This window comes from Abramis brama (genome assembly GCF_963993115.1).
Source record: "Abramis brama genome assembly, chromosome: 6".
In the NCBI taxonomy this organism is placed as follows: Eukaryota; Metazoa; Chordata; class Actinopteri; order Cypriniformes; family Leuciscidae; genus Abramis; species Abramis brama.
Genome location: NC_139968.1, coordinates 31,205,585 through 31,230,097, shown reverse-complemented (window position 1 = coordinate 31,230,097; position 24,513 = coordinate 31,205,585). Strand labels below are relative to the sequence as shown.

At 36.5% G+C, this 24,513-nt stretch overlaps 2 protein-coding genes across 2 annotated transcripts in view; both read left to right on the top strand.

Moving 5' to 3' along the window:
• LOC311085782 (elastase-1-like) overlaps positions 1-24,513 on the top strand; it is a 200,576-nt gene that overhangs the window by 138,377 nt on the left and 37,686 nt on the right. The gene's annotated exons all lie outside the window — the stretch shown is intronic.
• The window catches only part of LOC311085753 (uncharacterized protein), a 40,870-nt gene that overhangs the window by 4,686 nt on the left and 11,671 nt on the right, over positions 1-24,513 (top strand). The gene's annotated exons all lie outside the window — the stretch shown is intronic.

The following is a 24,513-nucleotide window of genomic DNA, read 5'->3' as shown; positions in this document are numbered from 1 at the left end:
GTATGGACAACTCATCAATTAAAAGTTGTTAGGAACACTAAATTGAGTCCAACCTTTAGTTTAAACTGATAATCATTTGTTTTACTCGCGGTTTCCCATTTTATATATATACAGTCATGCAGCAGCTCTTTGGCCACTAAGTCCGGATGAGGAGGGCCGTATTCCGGTGGGAAAGTGACGTCATTGCACACCCTCTATTGTTGTTGTTTTTACACATTTGTCATTATTGTTGAAACAGTTCAGAGTGGTGAAGAAATAACATACGCTGATCCAACATTCTACAAAAGAAAAGCACTGAAATCGGTAAGATTATTTATTTATTTTTTATTTATGGTGTGTGTTTATTATTTCAGCAGTGAGTCGGATCTAAATGTGTGTATGTGTGTATGAGTTCAGATATGTGTGCTTATGTGTCTGGGTAATGACCTATAACACACATCAGCAACACATCAAATCAGAAACACTAATTATGGCTTTTCACACTGCTCTTAATCTCAGGTTATTGTTGTTCTAAACCCAGCTCTTAACCCGGGGTAAAAGAACGTTTCACACTTATTTAGAAACAGGTTTATCACAGTTTTTTACCTAAGGTTATGAAACCCTACTCTGGAGGGTTAGCACTGCTTTTGTGCTGTTAACCCTGCATTGCGGTGCCAAACCTGTACATTGTGAAACAATGTGGTGTGGGGCTGCATGATTAACTGAAATTAAAGTGATAGTTCACACTTGAATGTTTTCATCATTTACTCACCCTTAAGTTTTTCCAAACCTGTATGAGTTTTGTAACACTGGGTGTTCTGGAGAGTTGGATCCATATGCAGTGAGTTTTTTGGCAGAATAAACATAATCAAATCCAACACGGAGACTTGAGAAGAGGAAAAAGAATGAGCTCACCAAACAGACAGCCATCATAGACAAGACTATACAAGATACACAAGACACACTGGGGTTTAATTACACAAGGGGTAATTGCAAAACAAGACATACCTGGGAACACTAAACATGGCGAAAAACATCGTCAAAGTCCTCAAAAGATCAGGGGAACACAAGACAGGAATCATAACAAGTTTCTGTCTTTTGTTGAACACAAAAGAAGATATTTTGAAGAATGTCAGTTGTTGATAGCCATGATTTTCCTACTATGGAAGTCAGTGGCTATTATCAACGGTCTGGTTACCGACATTATTCAAAATATCATCTTTTATATAATAATAATAATAATAATAATAATAATAATAATAACCTTTATTGTATTAAAGGCTATCCATTAACTAATCAGAACCTTACAGTCCAAAACTCTCTCTAACATTTATCTATAGCGCCTTTAACTGTACATCTCAAAGCACTTTACAGAAACAAATGAAACGACAAAAAGACCCCATATAAAATAATGCACAATGAAAAATGTATACAAATATTCAATTAAAAGCTACCCTAAAAAATTTGTTTTAAGGTAAGATTTAAAAATGCTAAGTTTGAAGTATTTCGTGGTCAACAGAAGAAAGAAACTCATACAGGTTTAGAACAAAATGAGGGTGAGTAAATGAAAATTAGACTCAAGTATTCTTTCTGATTTTTAGTTTAAAATAAGTATACTTATAGTGCACTTAAACTTCTTTTTTGTAAGGGAGTGCAAAATGGCAGTTTATGAATACACATTAATTGTTAACCCTGGGGAAATTTTGAGTAGTTTGACACGTGAAATGTGAAGATTGACCCATGGTTAACTATTTCAGGTGTGTTTTTTTTTTTTTTTTTTTGTCTGTCTGATAAATGGTCAGTAATGTTCTTGATAGCTACATCTGTGATGTGAATGTGTGTTTTCTTTCAGAGAGTTCAAGAGGAGGAAGATGTGGTGTATGCAGGAGTCGCCATGAGACACTGATCAAACTGCGATTCTATTTAAAGGTGCAGTAAGCGATTTCAGAGAAACACTGTTGAAATCAACCCAAACAAACACACCCTTCCCTTCATTGCCCCGCCGCCAAAATGCACAAACAAACAATGCAAGAGTGGATGTCTTTTTATCATAATGTTTTGCAACATGAAAGCAAAGATGACTAACGAATGACAAGAAAGAACAACAAATGAACATGTATATGCAAGAGTATAAGCAAGGGCCCTATCACACATCTGCCGTATTTTAGCCCAACTGTTTTTTGCTAGTTTCAGCCCAACACAGTGATCATTTTCACGTCCTGCACCACGTTGTTAAAATAGCAAATGCATTTGTGCCCATCTGTGCGCTCATGGGTGTGCTGGTCTGAAAACGAAGTGTGTTCAGGCGCATTTTTGACACGTTGCTATTTTGAGGCAACATAAATAGACAGTGCCATGGACCAACTGAAACCTGGTTTAGAGTCAATGGCACAATTTTTTTTTTGTTATTTAAAGAGCGTGTTAGTAATATGAGCCTATAGGCAGGTCCACAATGCACAAACATGCCAAATATTAAAAATAAAAGAATTACAGTGTAAAAGATTAATATTGTGTACATAAAGATATGGTGGAATCCGGCTTGTCCCGTTGATGGTCTGCTTGCTGCTTTAACCTCGTGCATGAGCAGATCCGTTTCCTCTTTTGAGACGCGTTCAGTCTTTCCACTATCAAATTCCATCATGTAAATAGCGAATCCGCCACATAAGTCCTTACAAGATCAGGGGAATGCAAGTAATCATAACAAGTTTCTTTTGTTGAGCACAAAAGAAGATATTTTGAAGAATGTCGGTAACTAGACAGTTGTTGATAGCCATTTTTTTTTCCTACTATGGAAGTCAGTGGCTATTATCAATTGTCTGGTTACCGACATTATTCAAAATATCATCTTTTATATAATAATAATAATAACCTTTATTGGCTCAATCAACAGGGACTTTTATTATGAAAGCTGAGTCATAATAATATTCCTGTAGTGAGCAGTGTAGTTAGTTGAGCTGCCGCTATCTGCTGTGTCTGTGTGAGCTGTCAGGAAACATTAGGAAATATCGGAAACATTCCAACAACCTCATATCTTCTGTTACTCACATACGGAGCAGAAACAACACAATCTCTCTGTATGTTTTCAGGCCTTCTTTTAGGTCTCTCCAGCGCTGGAAAGCTTTTCTAATATTTACCCTTTGATGCATACATTCACACCAGTGTGATCAGTCTTGGCTGGTCCCTGAAGCGTACGATCACACCAGATCATGATTAGAACCTTCAGTGTATCAACGTGTATTGAACGTGATCAACTGTTAAATTAAATGTGCTTTCGCACTTTGGCTGGAGCTGAGCCAGAGACGGACACGCTCAGCGCTTGACATATATCACAACTATTCCGTGTTTTCAGCAACATAATGTTTTATTTTAGGTTTCAGACAATATACACAAGTACTAGCAAAACAATATATGTGTAGCTTGTAAAAAAAGACACTGATGTCTGTGGAAGCGGATATTATGATCCTTTCTATTATAATTAGCGGACACGTTTCATTCATATCAGATACACATTGTATAGGTAACTATATATTTACTCTATTCTTCTCCGAGTTCATCTGCCCCTTACTTTCATGTATTTCGGGAGAAACTGCTGAATTTACGTGTTGTAAATCTGACAGATCCGATTCTCTGAATTGTGGCACAAACTAACATGGCGGCACTCATCGCACATTATAGATCAGCTAATAGGATTATTATAACGTTTTTAAAATAACAAAATACATTCACTTATTTGAGAATCAGAATATCAGATAGTTCATGGTATAGTTGGTCAGTTTGTGAATATATAAAAAAAAAAAAAAAAAAACGAAATAGAAGCGATACATCTTTCATACAGCACTATTGTGGCTGCGGTGTATCACTTGACAACCATGACGTGTCGCCATGGAAATAATAAGGTGATATATTCTAAAATAACGGTCGCCTTAAAAAACTTACGCCAGGGGCTCAGCTGGAATATTTTAATTTGATTCATTTTCCAGTGATATTCCTCTGAGCTTTTGTAATGTCTCTCAGCCTTATCTTTTTCTACAGTCTTTCTTCAAATCTTCCTCTTGCTCACCCTCTCTCCTCCCCCATCATTAATGGACATGCCCCCTACTACTGATTTGCTCACTCTCTCTTCTCCCCATCATGAGTGGACACGCCCCCTACTACTGATTGGCTACAAGTGTGTTGTGCTGCTCAGTCCAATCCACTCACAACAGTTTTCTCAGAAATCTCTTACTACAAATTTAAGGGCTGCCAACTTTCTAGAAATCAAATACCCAAAAATAGTAAAGGAGGTGGATTACTGTATAACTGCAGATTTTTCATGTGAATATAATGATATATGCATATTTTGGGCCAGATTTACTAATAGCTTGCGCCAGCACAAACCCTCTTTTGGCATTAAAAACTACTGTCAGGATTTACTAAAGACACGCAGTGAAAAATTTGCACTGAAAAGGTGTCGAGACTTACCTTTTTTCACATATATTTGTAGGAGTTTCCATTTCAGACGCAAAATTTATGGGAAGAGAGTATTTAAATGAATCATGCAAGGTGATTTACTAAGGTCTGCACTAGTCAATTTACTTGTATTTACGCCATTGTTTCCCGCCATAAAAAGTACATCTTAAACCAGACACCATTTGTTCTTAATAGATTGTGTTGCTCATTATGGAAATGAACCAGCTGCACCTGTGTTCTTTATGTGTGCATTGCCAGTAGATCACATGCAGAACTTTCCATTCACATCCGCATTTTTATGGTTTTGCTCTCTCACGCCAATTTGATCTGTTTAGTAAATCTGGCCCACTGGAGTCACATGCAGACCTTTGAATATAGAGAGCCTCTTACTAATTGTGTTCATTCATTAGATAATGAAGTGAATTTGTTTAGTGTATGTTTGTATTGTTTTTAGATTCTGTCATGTTACTACAGTAATGTATATAGACAGTCCTGTGTGTCTCTGCTGATAAATATGAACCTGCTGGAGTGCCACCGATGATGAACTCATTATTTTATATTATTTTCACATTATTTTATGCCTTATTTTTAATATATTGTTGCCTTTTTACTATATTTTGTGGTAAATGCAAAATAGTTGATAGATAAATTGATCTACATTTCATTATGTAGTAAAAGATAAAATAGTTTTCTTCTGGTCACATATATTTTTGGTTTCTAATTTTACTTATTTTTTAACAGACACGTTTGACCAGAAAATAGCAAAAACTCTACTATGCCATTCATTGTGATATAAAAATATTCATATAAATAAAAATAAATATAGATGTATTTTTTTTTAACTTGGATACAACTATTACATAAAAAGACTTTTACAAATAACATTCAAACCTTTTAAAAGGTGTTAGGGGATTTAAAGTTAAAGACCCAAGGACCAGATTTGATTAATTAAAGGGGTCATATAATGGTACATGCACTTTTACAAGTTGATTGTACTGAAATGTGTGTTGGCAGTGCCTGTACACAACCATCATAAAATGATAAAAATCCATCCAGTGTTTTTTTTTTTTTAAATCTCCTTATATATTTTCCCATGTCTCAAATCAAGCCGTTCAAGCTAGTGACATCACACGGTCGGACGCCCCTCCCACGATTGTTAATTGACAGCAGCGTTTCAACACAGACCCGCCCTGAGCGAGCTGTCATCATAGTCTGCCATTGTTGATACGCTGGAGCAGAATGGCGTCTAAGCGATTGTGGTGTTCTGTTCTTGGGTGTAATAACGAACTCAGCAGTCATTTTGATGTTCCTAAATCCGAACCGCTGAAGACGCAGTGGCTGAGTTTTGTTTTCGAAGGGAATATTCCCCACGATCAACGTCAGTGCTTTCATGTTTGCGCGAATCATTTCACACACCAGACTGCTTTATAAATGAGGGTCAGCATAAAGCTGGTTTTGCTAAGAAGCTGCTCCTGAAAAAAGCATTGGTACCAACTATTCGTGTTCCTGCTGCACCTCCATAAGAAGAAGTGAGTGTAACGTTTTATTAACCTTTATATTAATCTTTGCAAATCACTTGCACGCTTCACGATGAACGCGGCTGTTTACACTCAGGGTACATTACGGCATGTTTTTTTATGTACGACATTCTCAATATAATTCATAATCCCACATTTATAATGAACAATGCGTTATGGTTATTGTGTTATTTCAAATGGTGTACGCACAGAACAGATGGGCGGGGTGAGCAAAGCTCATTATCATTTAAAGACACATGCACTTAAACAGCGTGCTGAAAACAGAGCTGTTTTTGACCAGGTAAAATTAGTGTTTTCTTACAATACTAATGAGAATTTTTAATTAAAGTGTATTACAAACTTTTCATTTAGACCCTAAAGAATCATAATAACTTGTACAAAAATGGCATTATATGACCCCTTTAAAGGAAAACTCCAATTTTCCAATTCCCCTAAAGTTAAACAGTTGAGTTTTACCGTTTTCGAATCCATTCAGCCGATCTCTGGTCTGGCACCACGGGTCTGGTGGTAGCACTTTTAGCATAGCTTAGCATAGATCATTGAATCTGATTAGACCGTTAGCATCTCTCTCAAAAAAAATGACCAAAAAGTTTCAATATTTTTCCTATTTAAAACTTGACTCTTCTGTAGTTACATCGTGTACTAAGACCGACAGTAAATGAAATGTTATAGGCCAGTATGACTAGGAACTATACTCTCATTCCTGCGTAATAATCAAGGAACTGTGCTATCAAGGAAATAGATAAACATAGTAAATTTCCACACATAGACTGATAGGCAGTTGCACATCTCCATAGTCTGTACGGCTGCCACCAGGACCCTGAGTTAGGTATGAGTGGCTCTCCAGGTCGCATATCTGGGTTGCTGGGCGCCAACATGTCGAAGAAAACAAGTCAGTCAATCTCCAATAATGCTACTTGTTCCTAACCTGTAACCAATAAAACTAACACACAGACACGCACGCACGCACACACACACAGAGAGAGAGAGAGAGACACCGCTCCTTCAAGGTTCTTTAACTAAAAAATGGTCACTTAAAATATTGGTTCCAATGACCCTTGTGACCTATAGTCATCATGGTGAGCTAGAAGAACAGATATATGTTTTAACACGTTGAAGACCTTTCTCAAACAAAACAAGTCCACATTTCATTTCTGGAAGCCGGGCTAAATGAACAAGCGCTGTTAATGCATTCCTGGCATGAGCCAGACCCTCAGTCACCTCTCAGATATCAAATACAGACATTAGAGAATACATTAAAGAACATTATTGTTAATCACACTGGTAACTTGAAAGTACAATATCATAAGCTTAGAGAAGTCATTCAACTCATGTGATTTAGAAGGAAAAAATATTGATTAATACCTTGATTATATAATCACTCATTAGCTATATTGTTCATTGAAGCAGCAGTGGATTCGAGTATCCACCCTCTTCAAAGGTGACAAATATGAATCTGGGTGTTTCTATTGAAAACACAGTTAAACAGTTCTAAGAAGATGTTGACCACTGTAGTGGAAAAGACGTTGTGTGAAATGCAGGAAAAAAAATTTGACCACAGTCACACCATTGCAGAAATAAATGTGTAAACTTTAGTCCCTTATGTTTATATTCCACTCTGCTCTTAGTTTGATCTTTATCTCTCATCATGACTATTTTAGCACATTTGTTGCATACACCCATCTGAATGCATTTACATCAACAAAACAAATACAGTTAAAAATTGTATTTTGTAAAATACAAAATAAAATTTTTGTGCAAATACAGTTGCGACGGATCAATTGATGAGAGCAGATGAGAGAAGAACTGTTAGTGCAGAGACACTTTAACCTTTAAACACACTGCAGTATAATGCGCTTCCGATAAATAAATGCTGACAAGCAGTCTTTCACGAAACTGAAGCTGTCAGGAGCTAAAAGTGTCAAAAAGCTGCAGTTACTTCTGCTTTTATGCATGTGAATGTGTGCGAGAGATGAAGTGTGAAAACAAGAGCAGAAACTGACCAATGCATAGTTTGTTTTTATACTGAACAATGAGGTTTGAATTAGCTTCTTTTAAACCTTTTGATGATTATAGAACTGTTCTTTAAAACAAATCTTTCAAACATGTGCATTTTGTTCCTTTTATAATTCCTGTAAGTGATTTATGATGTTTATTGTGATCCTGAATGTCACTGTGTGATTTATTTAGACTTAAGGTCAAACATCTCAGAGAGTCAAACATCATGGAATATTAAACTGATTCTTATCAGGGGGTTATGACCAGAGCCGGACAGTAACGGAGTACATTTACTTGAGTACAGTACTTAAGTACAATTTTGAGGGATCTGTACTTTACTCGAGTATCATTTTTGGGGAGTACTCATGACTTTACTCAAGTACATTTGAGAGGCAAATATTGTACTCTTTACTCCACTACATTTCTATCCATAACTGTGAGTACCCGTTACTTCTTCTAAAAAAAAAAAGGAAAAAAGAAACATCTCAGAAACCCTCAATTTGTTGTTTCCCTCTGAAATGTGATTGGATTGTGCAGGCGCCACTGATTGGGACAGCCTATCAGCAATCACCTTCAGCTTTCCGCCAAAGTCAACTCCATGGTCAGATTTAAATAAGAGACGAAACCATGGACGAAACAATGGATGAAGACGCAGCAGGTCCATCCCGGGAGTATTTTTTTTCCCAGGACGGTAGGGGAAGACTCATGAATATTCATTAAGGAAGTCATCCCTGATTGGTCTTAACCCCAGTGACGGGTAGGTTTAGGGGCAGGGTTAGGGAGGTCATAAGACCCCCAGTGACGGGTAGGTTTAGGGGTGGGTAGGTCATCAGACCAATCAGGGATGACTTCCCTAATGAATATTCATGAGTCTTCCCCTACCATCCTGAAAAAAAAAAATTCGCATCCCCGAAACCGTGGCCCCACCTCGCCAGACTATTTCAATTTTCTGAACAAGTTAATGATAGTTTTCGCTTCAAGTGTTTGCTGTGTTTACCAATGTAAGCACTGTGGCAGTAGTAATGCAATATTTAGAAAATGTACTCTTGTACTCTTGATACTCAAGTACTTTTAAAAACAAGTACTTCAGTACTTTTACTTAAGTAGACATCTGACTGTAGTACTTTTACTTGTACTTGAGTAAAATTTAGCAAGGGGTATCTGTACTTTTACTCAAGTAATGAAGCTGTGTACTCTGTCCGCCTCTGGTTATGACAAATCTACATGTCAGAATAATATTTTATTTTATTATATCTTTCTCACTTTATGACTAAAAATATTTGTTGCAAAATGCTGAACACATTTACACATTTTGAAATAGAGATCTATGTTTTGGATAAGCCACGGCTGCCAGTGACTTGTCTCCACTTTAAAGGGGTCATATAATACCATTTTTGTACAAGCTAATATGATTCTTTAGGGTCTAAATTAAAAGTTTGTAATATACTTTAATTAAAAATTCTCATTAGTATTGTAAGAAAACACTCATTTTACCTGGTCAAAAACAGCTCTGTTTTCAGCACGCTGTTTAAGTGCATGTGTCTTTAAATTATAATGAGCTTTGCTCACCCCGCCCCTCTGTTCTGTGCGTACACTTGTTCATTATAAACGTGGGATTATGAATTATATTGACAACGTCGTACATAGATAACATGCCGTAATGTACCCTGAGTGTAAACAGCCGCATTCATCGTGAAGCGTGCAAGTGATTTGCAAAGATTAATATAAAGGTTAATAAAACGTTACACTCACTTCTTCTTCTGGAGGTGCAGCAGGAACACGAATAGTTGGTACCAATGCTTTTTTCAGGAGCAGCTTCTTAGCAAAACCAGCTTTATGCTGACCCTCATTTATAAAGCAGTCTGGTGTGTGAAATGATTCGCGCAAACATGAAAGCATTGCTCTTGATCGTGGGGAATATTCTCTTCGAAAACAAACTCAGCCACTGCGTCTTCAGCGGTTCGGATTTAGGAACGTCAAAATGACTGCTGAGTTCGTTATTACACCCAAGAACAGAACACCACCACGCCATTCTGCTCATAGACAGTGCTCCAGGCAGCGTATCAATGACCGCGCGGACTATGATTGACAGCTCGCTCACGAGTGAGGGCGGGTCCATGTTGAAACGCTGCTGTCAATCAACAGTCATGGGAGGGGCGTCGATTTTGTGACGTCACAAAATCGAACGGCTTGATTTGAGACATGGGAAAACATAAGAAGATTAAAAAAAAAAACACTGGATGGATTTTTATCATTTCATGATGGTTGTGTACAGGCACTGCCAACACACATTTCAGTACAATCAACTTGTAAAAGTGCATGTACCATTATATGACCCCTTTAACCATGCCGCATTGATTCTTGCTCGGTCGTATGTTATGGAATTGCCATCCGATATGACCAGGGATCCCAGATATATGAATTGGGTGCTCTTCTTAAAATCCCTTGTGGACGCTGATGGTGACGTTAAAGGATGGCTTGGCATGGACATGAATATGGATGTTCCGGCTGGCCATTGAACCACATTCGTATCGTAACATTGTGGTACAGTAATTTGACATGCGTCACAAACTCTTCTGGGACAACATGGGATCTCAGGCTTCCCCAGATGATCTCTGGGAGTAGATCGAATGCCTAATTTCCTCACTGAACTGATTAAATCTCCACAAAGATTAAAACACCACAGCGACATTCAGAAACTGAGAGATGACAAGATCTAGATATACTGTAGATATCCCCTATTCAGCATGTTATGTTTTGAGGTTAATTTTTTAATTAGTCAGATGTTAGATAATTATATAGGCTACTTTTTAAATATTGTTTATCCTTATTAATGCGCCTAACAGTAAATTAATTATAATCAACACCTGCAAGTATACACGTTGAAGAGAGGATGTGCGCGACCGACAGTGAGAGGTTTAGATAAATGTAGCAAATTAGCTCCATAAAATATTAATAATCAATAATAACTTGTTATAACTGATTATGAATATTTGGATCAGTTAATAGAATTAACTTAATGTAGTAAAATTAATATTACAATCAACCCACCTGTTTGTCCCGTGAACACTCAGCGTTAATTGTTTATTAATTCTAAGAAATATTCATTTACAGGGAAGGGAAATGTCTTTCTTACTGTACAGTACTAGAGGCTGCAGTCAAAATCTAAATCGTAAAGTAAACTTTGTTGCAAGCAGAGGATCAGAACCAAATACGTATTGTGCACAAGTTTTATTAACTAAATCACAAACATAACTAATCTAAACACATACATACATGCATAGGTAAAATGGTGAGTGATAGAATGGAACCGGAACCAGGAAATGGAACTATTGTGACACTCACAAAATACGTTTTTTTTTGTTGAGATTATTACTTTTTGTTTCCTTTCCTTCTATTGCAATCATATTTTATTTTATTCTGATTTATAGAATTGAATACTAATGAGAGATTACAAAGAAGCACACAATGACCTGCTGTTTCATAAAATGGACACAGGGTGGCAGCACCCACCATCAGCGTCACTCTGGGACACTTAGCAAAGAGCAAGGTGAGCTCATAATCCGAATGAATGGAGAATGAGCAACTGTTCTCCTGCGTCGCTGATTTCTGTTTAAAGGGGTCATATAATGGTACATGCACTTTTACAAGTTGATTGTACTGAAATGTGTGTTGGCAGTGCCTGTACACAACCATCATAAAATGATAAAAATCCATCCAGTGTTTTCATCCATATGTTTTCCCCTCTCTCAAATCAAGCCGTTCGACCGTGTGACGTCACACGGTCGGACGCCCCTCCCACGATTGTTGATTGACAGCAGCGTTTCAACACAGACACGCCCTCGTGAGCTGTCAATCATAGTCCGCGCGTCATTGTTGATATGCTGGAGCACTGTCTATGAGCAGAATGGCGTCTAAGCGATTGTGTTGTTCTGTTCTTGGGTGTAATAACGAACTCAGCAGTCATTTTGATGTTCCTAAATCCGAACCGCTGAAGACGCAGTGGCTGAGTTTTGTTTTCGAAGGGAATATTCCCCACGATCAACGTCAATGCTTTCATGTTTGCGCGAATCATTTCACACACCAGACTGCTTTATAAATGAGGGTCAGCATAAAGCTGGTTTTGCTAAGAAGCTGCTCCTGAAAAAAGGATCGGTACCAACTATTCGTGTGCTGCACCTCCAGAAGAAGTGAGTGTAACGTTTATTAACCTTTATATTAATCTTTGCAAATCGCTTGCTGCACGCTTCATGATGAATGCGGCTATTTTTACACTCAGGGTACATTACGGCATGTTTTCTATGTACAACGTTCTCAATATAATTCATAATCCCATGTTTATAATGACCAACGCGTTATGGTTATTGTGTTATTATTAAAAACGGTGTACGCACAGAACAGAGGGGCGGGGTGAGCAAAGCTCATTATAATTTAAAGACACATGCACTTAAACAGCGTGCTGAAAACAGAGCTGTTTTTGACCAGGTAAAATGAGTGATTTCTTACAATACTAATGAGAATTTTTAATTAAAGTATATTACAAACTTTTAATTTAGACCCTAAAGAATCATTAGCTTGTACAAAAATGGCATTATATGACCCCTTTAAAATTTCCAATATTTCCAGGTTAGTTACACACCTTTTATGTGACTACAGATGTTTATAAACTAATATGAATCCCCGGTGATGTGTGGTCTATAAGCTAAAAGTATGTCAAATGTGTTAACAGTTAAGTCTGACGGTACGTAGCTGAGAAAATGGCGTCCGACTCCGCATCCATTGTTTCTTTTGTTTGTTCCTTGCGGCTCCGGGGCATTTGGGGGTTATTGCTGTGTGTGTAGTACAATGTTAAAAGGGTAGTAAGTTAATGCTAACGCACAGACAGAGTAAGACCAGTTACGGCTGCAGCCTTGTTCAATGGTGCACACGTTAATATCATAGACTGTAAAAAATATGGACAAAGCGTCTGTGACGTCACCCATAGACTTTCTGAAGAACGGTTTTGAAGCCGTTTATGGGGGGTATGGGCGGCGCCATCTTGGAAAATCTTGGGAAATCCTAACCCCGCCCACCTTCTGGCCAATCCATATATGGGTAAAGGACGCGAGTCCGGTTATTCCAAGTACAGAACAGCGCGCGTCACTCAGCTCGCTCTGCTACTCCGGTTATCTTTGTATGTATATTTTAGGCAACGAAATATGTTATAAAACACCATACTAACTCTTTTCGTTTTCATTTAAAGAAATCTTAAACATTATAGCCACACAAATGTGGTTCAGGCAACGCGTATTGATTATATTCACTGCATAAAACGTTTGCCTAACAAAACGAAATATAAAACACAAACCTGCCTCTTTTTTCGTTTAAATATAATATAAAAATATTAAACATTTTAATATGGTCCAGGCAATATGTGCATTTGTACTAAACAACAGATGTTGCAGTAAACAACATAGATAGATAGATAGATAGATAGATAGATAGATAGATAGATAGATAGATAGATAGATAGATAGATAGATAGATAGATAAAAATGGAGGCTCCACAGAAGAGATGCCGTACATCTGTGGTGTGGGAGCATTTCCATTTGGAAACCCCAAATAAAGTGAGATGTATATATTGTGATCGGCATCTAGCCTACTGCAACAATACATCATCCATGATGCACCATTTGAGGAGCACTCATCCTGCCATTTTGCAGGGTGCAGAGGATGGCATTCCCCCTATACCTAGGCCTGCTACTGACACTGCTGGGCCATCTAATGCACTGTTTGAAATATAATTATTTGTATGTCCTTGCTAAAAAATATCTTTGCATGCCAGCAACAAGTGTCCCTTGTGAGAGGATTTTTTCAAAGGCTGAAGAAATTATCTGTAAAAAAAGAAGTAGGCTAAGTCCTTCCACAGCAGAGAAATTAATCTTTTTGAATAAAAATCTATAAAAATGTGAGACATTGTGGCTTGATTTGTTTTATTAATTTTCATTTTTCATGACCAAAATAACATTATATAACAATAATGTTTTAATGGCTCATTGTTGTTTCAGATCAAAACCTTCAAGTGACCACTTGGTGTCACCGTTGAGATGGGTGTTCGATTGTTTCGAAGCCTCGACACAATATGGCACATTCGCTTCAGCTGTTTCATTGTTTCACGAAGCCTCGATCTGCCCACCACTACTGCAGTCCTGGGGCCTGCTGAGGCCACGCAGGACAGCACAGCACCCTGAACGTACCGAGAAGGCCAGGAGAGGGATTGGCTTGTGTATAGGCCGTTTAAAGTCTGACAAAGGTCCCATCTTTCAGGGTTGGCTCAACCAATAAGAAAGGGGGAATTTCATTCCTAAGAGTGGGCTTTGAAGCTTATTTGTTAAATGTAACAAATAACTGAAAAAAACTACTTGTAAGATTTACTTAATAAAATCCTCGTAACAATTTGCACAAGTATATTTTAAGTAAATTTTACTGCTATAATATCAAGTACAACTTACGTGTCATTATCAAGTAAAATTTACTTAGTATTGAATGTAACGCTCATGAAGAAATTAAGTAAAAATGACCTATTTACATTTCATTTAGAAGTTATATTTATTTAAAGTAATTAAGTAAAGTTTATTTATTGTTTTATAATTAGGAAGCTTGCTTTTATGAAATTATTAAGTAAATCTTACCATTTAATGAAGTAAATAAGTAGATTTTATTTAAGTTTTTTTGTTTTCATTTACTTAGTTTTATGAAATTATAATACTCCCTATAATTATGTAAACATTGATAATTTCTTTTTTATAATCATGAACATAAATAAATTAACATTTTCTCTATATTTTTCACGAATCACACAATTAAAATACAATTAAACAGTTTATTTTTCAGTCATCAAAAAATGTTCTTCATACAAAAACAGGGACGTGCACAGGGGGGTTGCTCAGGTTGCCCGGGCAACTGCCCATATGCCCTTCTCGACTCACGTTGCCCTTCCGAGGGGGAAAATAAATAAATTAATAATTTCACGTAGGCCTAGATAAAAAAAAAAAAAAAATCGCAAAGCCTCATTCACTTTCATTCGGGCACCGAAAGTGAAAGTCAGTAGGAGAAGGGCTAACTCTGTTTACGTGGCTGCAGCGCTGCACGCGACCGGTGTAACACGCAATCATACTACAAATCATGCGTAGTTGCCCAGTTACCATAAGTACCATCAGAACTAAATACGAGCAAGAAGCACAACTGAATGTACGGGAAGCCAAAAGGTTAAAAAAGATTGTATTTTTTCCCGAAATTTAAGCTTTTTTTATTTTTTTATTTTTTTATTAGAAGCGAGTTTTTCCCCATCTGTCAATTCAATCCAGATTATTTCTTTTCAAATTTAAAACAATAAAATAAAAAAATAAAATAAAAAATAAAAACAATAAACAATATGAGGAACTCTTTTTCTCATGTGTATTTTGGTGACATTTAACATATTGTTAATACATTTTGTATACTGTTTACAAAGTTATAAACCTGTCATCTCGTTTTGCAATCTTTATAAATAATAATAAGACCATAATATGAGGCATTGAGTTTGGACATAAACACGGTCAGATAAGGCAATTTGTATGGGCAAGGGGGGGGGGGGGGGGGTTGTGCTGCTGCCCTTTTTCAGGTCAGAGCAACTGCCCCTCAAAATTCCTGTGCACGTCCCTGTACAAAAATGAACATTCACAGTCATCTCTTGACACAGGTGAATTCAGTAAAACTTCAGAATTATACTGTAACCCTTGTTTTAAACATAACAAATGTATTTAAAAAAAAAAAAAATATGCAAAACATTCAACATTCAAAACAGCACTCTGAAATAGTGAACTTTTAAAGAATACCATTACAACTTTAATGTATTAAAACATGAACAGCTGAATGTTTAAACAGTTACATCATACCATAGCATTTAATACAACTTCATCCTTAATCTTTGTACTTTTGGGTAAAGATTAAAGGAGAACTCCGGTCATTTTTGGTAAATTTGGAGTGCTGTCAGTACAGAGAACAACGACAAAAATCGGTGTTGCCTACACCGTGTTATTCTGTTTTTAAAAATTTGCACCCTGTTGACTTCAATGGGGCAAGTACTAAACCTGCTTTTAGCCTCTTAACATCCTTGATGTGTCATTACAAGTGCACAGCCATGTGAGTGATTCCTTCTGAGTGAACACAGTGAATCTGACTGCAGTAGATGTGAAAGATATGGATAAAAGTTATGTTAATTCAGCCAGCGCACATACCTGTATTTTCTTCCTGTTTTCGGTCGAAGTCCACAGTAGTCGATTGTCGAGTTCTCCACTGTTGCTGAGTTACCTATGATCTACTGCAGTCAGATTCACCCGTGTTCACTCTGAAGGAATCACTCACATTAGCTGTGCACTTGTAATGACACATCAAGGATGTTAAGAGGCTAAAAGCAGGTTTAAAACTTGCCCCATTGAAGTCAACAGGGTGCAAACAGGGCAGCAAAAAAAAAAAAGGATAACACGTGTAGGCAACACCGATTTTTGTCGTTGTTCTCTGTACTGACAGCACTTCAAATTTACAAAAAAATATTAAAATTGACCGGAGTTCTCCTTTAAGAAGGATGGATGCATCAATTGGATCTTCTCCATCAGCACCATGGATGGACGACCAGTATTTGAATGATGTGCTGAGTGATGTCACTGCAGCTGTCCTCCTGCATACAGTTTAGAAGAAAAAATATAAATCTTTTGAGAAACAAAAATAGAAAGTGACTTCATTATCACAACAGAATGAACACATACACTTACTAAAAAAAGTATTATCTCTACGATCAACTTAGCGCACGATGCTTTTAGAAACACAGGCCTTATTTTGAGACCTCATTTATGCACGATTTAGTGCAATTGAAAAATTGTAGCTTTATGTGTAGGCCTTCCTGGGCAATATTATTCATTAAGAAAATTCAAACTTTTCCATAGTCAACAGTATAACGTTAACGTTACTTAACGTTACAGCAGGAAAGCGGTTAATGTTTATTTTAAGGCCTAATGTTAGCAAGCTAACGTTAGCAGTTACAACGGTATCCAATCAGTTTGAAATTTTTACACGAAAAACAGTGCTTTGTGAATCTATAAAACTATTGAAAACTTTTCCGATTAAATATCCGTTAACTAATGTAGGAAGTGAAATGTAAAGGCGGGGTTATAACGTTAATGTACTATGGATAACCCAGACCCGTTACACTAATACGAGGCCATGTTATAAGATCCATGTTATAAGACCGCGGGCAGTTATAAGATAATGTCTATTGAGTCAAGTAAACAAGAATCATCAATCAAAATCCTCACAGACCCATCTTTTATTAAATGTAAAACAGAAAGACAAACTTACCTCAAACACGACAAAAAGCAGCCACGCAGCAGCTCGTCAATCCGTCTGACCAAAAGTGGCAGTTAGACTGTCTTGTCCAGAGCCGTTGAAAAACAGAGTTACGACACTCCCATAGACTGCCATGGAAACTTTGGAATGCGGAAGTAACGCGTGTCGTGGAGCAGCCGATAGTTCCAAACACTGATAGTTCCAGCACTGAACCCCATTCATTTTCAGTGTTTCCGAAGTACGCTCGCTGATAAGTTGATGAAATTACTTTTTGACATTTGGTCGCATTAGTTGTCCTCTCAGGAATCTAGTAAGTAGTTGTAATTTATGTAGGCAACTTTAGTTAATGTTTATTGGAAGAGAATAGTTACTTGCAGCAAGCTTACGTGACCAACACTTCACTAACGTTAGCTACCAGTCAGAAATGTGTAAATTCAATACTGAGGTCATAGTTAAATGTAATGTTGCACTACATTGTATTCAGAGTTTTTATTTTTTTGTCAACCCTATTTATTTACATACATGACGTGGTCAGAATATTAGAAATTCATCTGGATATAAAGCAAATAAGTACAGCAGCACTCCCACAAATAAGACCTCAAAACGTGTTAAAACGTGTAAATTAATGTACACCTCTATGACAGTATAAAAAAATCCCGAACATTATAGAAAAGCAGAATTTATGGCTGAGTTTTGTATACGGTATCATAATGCAATAAAAATATAATTTGTTGGATGAGCAAAATAATCATCCAGCTTCTTCCATTATTTTGTTGTGTAAGAATAACCATATATATATATATATATAATGAGTGTGTGTGTGTGTGTATATATATATATGTGTGTGTGTGTGTGTGTGTGTGTGTGTGTGTGTGTGTGTGTGTGTGTGTGTGTGTGTGTGTGTCATATTCTCATTTAATTTCAAATTATGGAGTACAGAGTCATAAGAGTAATAGAGTCATAATTATAGAAACTGTCAAATGACAATGACAAATGTCCAAATAGATATGGACCTAACTGTAGGTGTGTACTCTCACTTCTGTAATCTCAGCCTCATGAAAATGTTTAGGAAACATAGACTTTCAATGTGTATGGGCCTATGAAACGCTCTGCTTCTGACAGGGGGATGCACTCACCCAAAAATCCAAGTAGCCTAACTATAGCATTACTTATAGTGTGGAGTTTGAATGCTTGTTATCAATGTATGGCTAAGCATTTGACTGATTCTCGATTCACCACCAGGTCTCCAGATCATCAGCGTCGGTGGCAGAATGTATTGGCTACTGTGAACACTTGTATTCCTCTTCTGGCCTGCTTTCTGCCATCTTTCTCTCCCCGTAGGAAGTCGAATGAGTTTCTTTGAGGACAGAACATTCAAGGAAAACTTAACTACCCTCTCCCTAGATATAATAATTAAATGTGCTGTTGAATGCAATTGGTTGCCTTGTATATTTTTTACTGTTAACCCAACTTCTTTCTTGATTTAATCTGAGCGGCTTTAACTGATATTCATTTGTTGTGCAGGTTTGTGTGAATGTATTTTAACAGAACATAACATTAGGATATTTGAAAATTATGAACATAGAAGCACGAGAAAAATATATACAGTAAATACTGTAAATGTATTATACCTTATTGGGAGCAGTCCCCCTTCCCTCCAAAATTAAACACAAAATTTTATAAAATTCAAAGGGCTTTATTGACATAAAAGTTTCAAGAACAATGTATGTGTGTGTGTGTACACTAACAGTCAAAAGTTTTGGATCGGTACGTTTTTTTTAATGTTTTTAAAATAACTCTTCTGCTCACCAAAGTTGCATTTATTTGATTTCACTATTACTGTTTTTGTATTTTTAAAAACAAAAACAGTATTATTGTGAAATATTATTATAATGTAAATCATCTGTTCTCTATGTGAATATACAGTAAAGTGTAATTTATTCCTGTGATCAAAGCTGAATTTTCAGCATCATTACTCCAGTCTTCAGTGTCACATGATCCTTCAGAAATCACTCTAATATGATGATTTGATGCTCAAGAAACATGTGATTATTATTAATGTTGAGAAAAGTTATTAACATTTTTTTATTTCAGGATTATTTGATGAATAGAAAGTTTAAAAGAACAGCTTATCTGAAATTGAAAGCTTTTGTAACATTAAACACTACCGTTCAAAAGTTTGGGTCTATTTTATTTTATAAAATAAAAATAAAATAAATCAATACTTTTATTCATCAGGGATGAATCAAATTGATCAAAAGTTACAGTAAAGACATTTATAATGTTACAAAAGATCATATTTCAAATAAACACTTTTCTTTTGAACTTTCTATTCATCAAAGAATCCGGAAAAAAAAAAAATTACACAACTGTTTTCAACATTGAATCATCATATTAGAATAATTTCTGAAGGATCATGTGACACTGAAGACTGGAGTAATGATGCTGAACATTCAGCTTTGATCACAGGAATAAATTACATAGAACATAAAATAGAACATAGTTATTTTAAACCGTCATTATATATATATATATATATATATATATATATATATATATATATCAAGCATAGCGTTAGTTCTGGCAGGTCACGTTAGTCAAGCTCGCATCAGCTGACCCTCAGCTGATCCACATCTACCTATAGGAATACGACACCTATCACCATATACATATATAAGTTCCTTCAGTATTATCAGCAGCTATCGCGTTTCTCAGGAGCAAATTACCCTCCTCCATCCCCAGCTCCTCCTCTCGCCCAGTCAGGATTTGACATTCTGATTCCCCTTGAATCAGAATAATTATTGAATAATGTTGTACTTTAAATCTTGAATTAAATATATTTGCAAATTTTCATGTTGGTTCTGTTCTGTTTACCCCAAGGGGGATTATTGCTGCTCTCCCTGCTCTTATCCATGCTAGGCTGCATGGATGCGCAGGGAGTTCTCGCCCAGAACGGAACCATTCCGCCAATCCAAACTGTATGCTAATTGTCAATCATATTTGACGGTAGTGGTCCTGACAGAAATATATATATATATATATATATATATTATTATTTTAATCAAATAAATGCTGCCTTGTTGAGCAGAAGAGATGACTTATTTTAAAACCATTACAAATCTTACTGACAGAGTATGCATGCATGTATGTATGTATGTATGTATGAGTATAATAATAATTAAATAAATACATACATGTATTTATATATATATATATGTGTGTGTGTGTATAGGCTATATGTATTTTATTATTATTATTATTATATACAAACATATATACATGTGTGTGCGTGTGTGACTGGAGACATGGTTACTGAATGAAATAACCATGTTCCTAAATATGATCCATAACATTACTGTTAAAGGATTCGGATTCATTTTAGTATGGCTAATGTACGTACCCCTAGATCCTTTCAAACCATTTATCACACAAATACATGCATAACTGTGTACAGTTGTATGTTTACATGTAAATGTATACTGAAATGAATCCCGTTAACATGGTTATTCCACTCATTAACCATTTCTCCAGTTTAATTTCAACTGACCACACTGCTAACGATAATGCCGTCTCTCCATCATTACAGAAATCTGCTGCAAATGGTTGTTGTTGGTGTAAATGTATTCTACGCTATGGGAGCACCCAATTTCCTTCCAAAATTAAACACAAAAACGTATTACAGTTTTTTTCAGTCGCTAACAAGCGTTTGTCCAATCAGTTGTCACATTTTCAAAACTCTAAACACAATTAGCACAGCATCGGTCTTTTGTGGCCATACCATTCACACATTTCTTGTCGTTTTCACACAATATGCAGTCAGTGAACACATTTCCATAATGCTTACATTTTCTTAACAGACAAGCTATACCTCCCAACAAAATGATGGATTGTTTTTGTAGTATTTACAAATGTTAACACACAACATCCCACAATAGCAAAAACAATATTCCAAACCTTAGATACAGTATGGACTGCATTTATTTATTTACCATTTACATTAACTTTTACCATTTTTGTAAATTTCATGATTTTAGCAAAATGTGATTTTGATTGCTAGCAAAATGTGTTGCTTTTGAACAATGTCATGAAGAGTAATGATGCTGAAAATGCAGCTTTTCATCACAGGAATAAATTACATTTTACACAATTTATTACATGACATACATATTTTTAAACAGAAATCAGTTATTTCAAATTGTACTAATATTTCACAATATGAAAGTTTATAAAAACCTCTGCTTCTGCAATGATATCAGTTCAAAAACAATATATCAGTGAGAGTCAAGGAGCTACAACGACAATATGTCCAGGTATAGTGTACTGTATATTCAATTCAATGTCCAGTTCTATAAGCTTTGCACTTTGCAAGTAGGTAACCTACACAGTAATAGGTTACAGTATAGTATACAGTAATGACATGATTTACATAAACTTTGTTTTGAGAGTTATGGAATTGGAGGCCAGCCAGGCCCCTCATGAATTCATATACATATAGATGAGGCAGGATTCAATCTGGCCAAAAGGCGTCAACCTGGACAAAATGTAATGTGAAGGTGGAAGGTTTATGCCACATGACCAGATGTCCCTCCTTGAAGCCATGGATGCTGGCTCCAAGGGTGGATCCGACATACCCAGCAGTTTTATCCCAGGTGCATCGCCTTGGATGATATCAGATGTGATCTTGATGGAAATATTATACTAAATGTGTTTTTGAGAAGACAATTAACCATTTGGCCAATTGTGTTTTGTAGGTGTGAGTCTGTGTTAAGAGTTTAGAAAAAGTATCTGAAGTATGGGTAAGCGCTTGTTAGCGATTGAAAAAAACTGTAATGCTGTGTTTCTGCTACTCTCCAGAAAATAAATGATATTGTATGTAAGTCATTTAAGTGCCACCGTAATAAGCAATGCACATTATGCGTCAATATTTACCGATAATTGCTGCAAATATACCTGCTGCTGTCTGCCCCGCTTAAAATCATAGGCAACGCGGATTTGTTTGGAACTATGCAGAGCTACATGAACCACGTGACCGCGTGGCGGCGAGATCAAAGCGTGTCGCAACTCTCATATTTAACGGCTCTGGTCTTGTCCAAACAGGCATGTGCGGATTCAAACCAGGGGGGAAGGAAGTCGACCGGAAGTTGAAGTCGGCCGCGTGCCGCCATCTTGTAGCAGAACTTCACCCGCAGTTAGCATCCCATTGACTCCCATTCATTTTGGCATCACTTTGACAGCGAATAACTTTACATCTGAGGCGTTTAAAGACTCCATTTGTCCATTATTTATTTCTAAAGAAACACGACAATGTATAAAATGCTCCATTACCTTGTAGCTTATGTTATGGCCCCGTAGAAGCAGTTTTTGTAAAAGTAGGCTAACGATTGCGTCATAACCACGCGACTCTCTGTCGCACAGTAGAGAGATTACCGTATGGACAGGAGGAGAAGCTCGCGGGCAATCGGGGGGACGTGGAGGCAAAATGACAATATAATTAATCAGAATACCTAGCAAAAGTTGCTCCTGCTCCAAGCTCATGGACAGCTCCTACTCACACTCTCCGTCTCTGCAAGATTTGGAAGGGAATGATTCAGATTTCTCTTGGCACAGCTACTAGAAGACAGACGGGTTGCTCACGTGGTCCGTGTAACGCTTTGCTCGGTTTGAGTCTGCGCGTCAGGAAAGGAAGTGCTAAGAAATCGCTAAAAATGGGCTTCACTTGTCTCAATTGAGTTCCAATGGGGTCGCTGTGTCCATTTCTTTTACTGTCTATGATTCAAACGCGCTATACTTTTTCGATTAAAATTTACTTAAAATTACTATGTTTATGTGAAGTGACTATAAAATGTTTAAATATTACAAGCAAATATATAATAAGATTTACTCTTTCCAACCAGGTAATTTATTACATGAATTAAATGTGTAGATATTTCAAATTTTACTTAGAAAATTCTAGTTCTCATTGAATTTTAATTTTATAAAGTAAAAATTATGATGGTTAATTTAATATATATTACTATACCAAAAAGTTCGTTTTTACAGTGTGTGTCTGATTGTCTCAGTCGTTACATAAAGATTTGAGTGACTAATCAAAGTATTTACTAAGTATTGTTCCCAATAAGATTGCCTGCGAGCTTCTCCTCCTGTCCATACTGTAATTTCTCTACTGTGCGACAGTCGCGTGGTTATGACGCAATCGTTAGCCTATTTTTACAAAAACTGCATCTACGGGGCCATAGTGTAAGATACAAGGTAATGGAGCCTTTTATTGTGATGTTTCTTTAGAAATAAATAATGGACAAATGGAGTCTTTAAACGCCTCAGATGTAAAGTTATTCGCTGTCAAAGTGACGCCAAAATGAATGGGAGTCAATGGAATGCTAACAGCAGGTGATGGTCTGATAGCCAATGGATGCCCCTATAGAAGGTACGCTTTCCGGGTGCTGGATTACCCTCTTGGCACAAATAAGATTTGAGAAGCACGCGTCTCTGTTATGTGCTTGCCACAGACTGTCCGTGCACTGCACTTCTATGCTTCAGAGTTACGCCTTTTGAGTTCCATCAATATTACGTTATTTGAAGAAGAAAAAAAAAGAAAAGATTTTTGACATTTGTGAATTGATTCAGAAGAATGAATCTAAGAATCAAAAGAGTTTTCCCCCACCCCTACTTATCATGGGATCTTTAAGACATATTTCCTTCTGTTTCCCAATAAGATGTCCCTATAGTTCTAGGAAAGGATCCTATTTAATGCAAATTCCAATAGTTATTTCATGCCTTCATCAGGAGAATGTTTATCTTTGTTTAAGTAAGGAAAGGTTGCAAAGGCTCAGTGTGATTCTGTTGCCAGTTGAGCCAATTGTATTAAGTATTTTCCTCACATTCATTATGTATTTTTAATGCATTTTTGACTCTTGAGCATTTTATGTTTTGTATTGATTATCCTCAAATTGTCTGATTATGTAATTATACATTTTGATGTGATTAATAATAAATTATTACGCTTAAATTTATTCTGAGCTTGCCTAAAATTACTATCTTATTGTAGATTACATTGAGTCCATGTTTTTAAAAATCTGTGACCAGGTTAGTAACATACTGAAGTCCAGCATGGGTCACGCTAGCTGAGTTCTGCCTAACAACTTGGCTTTAGTTATACTTAAAGTTGGAGCAGAAGTTGCAATAGTCT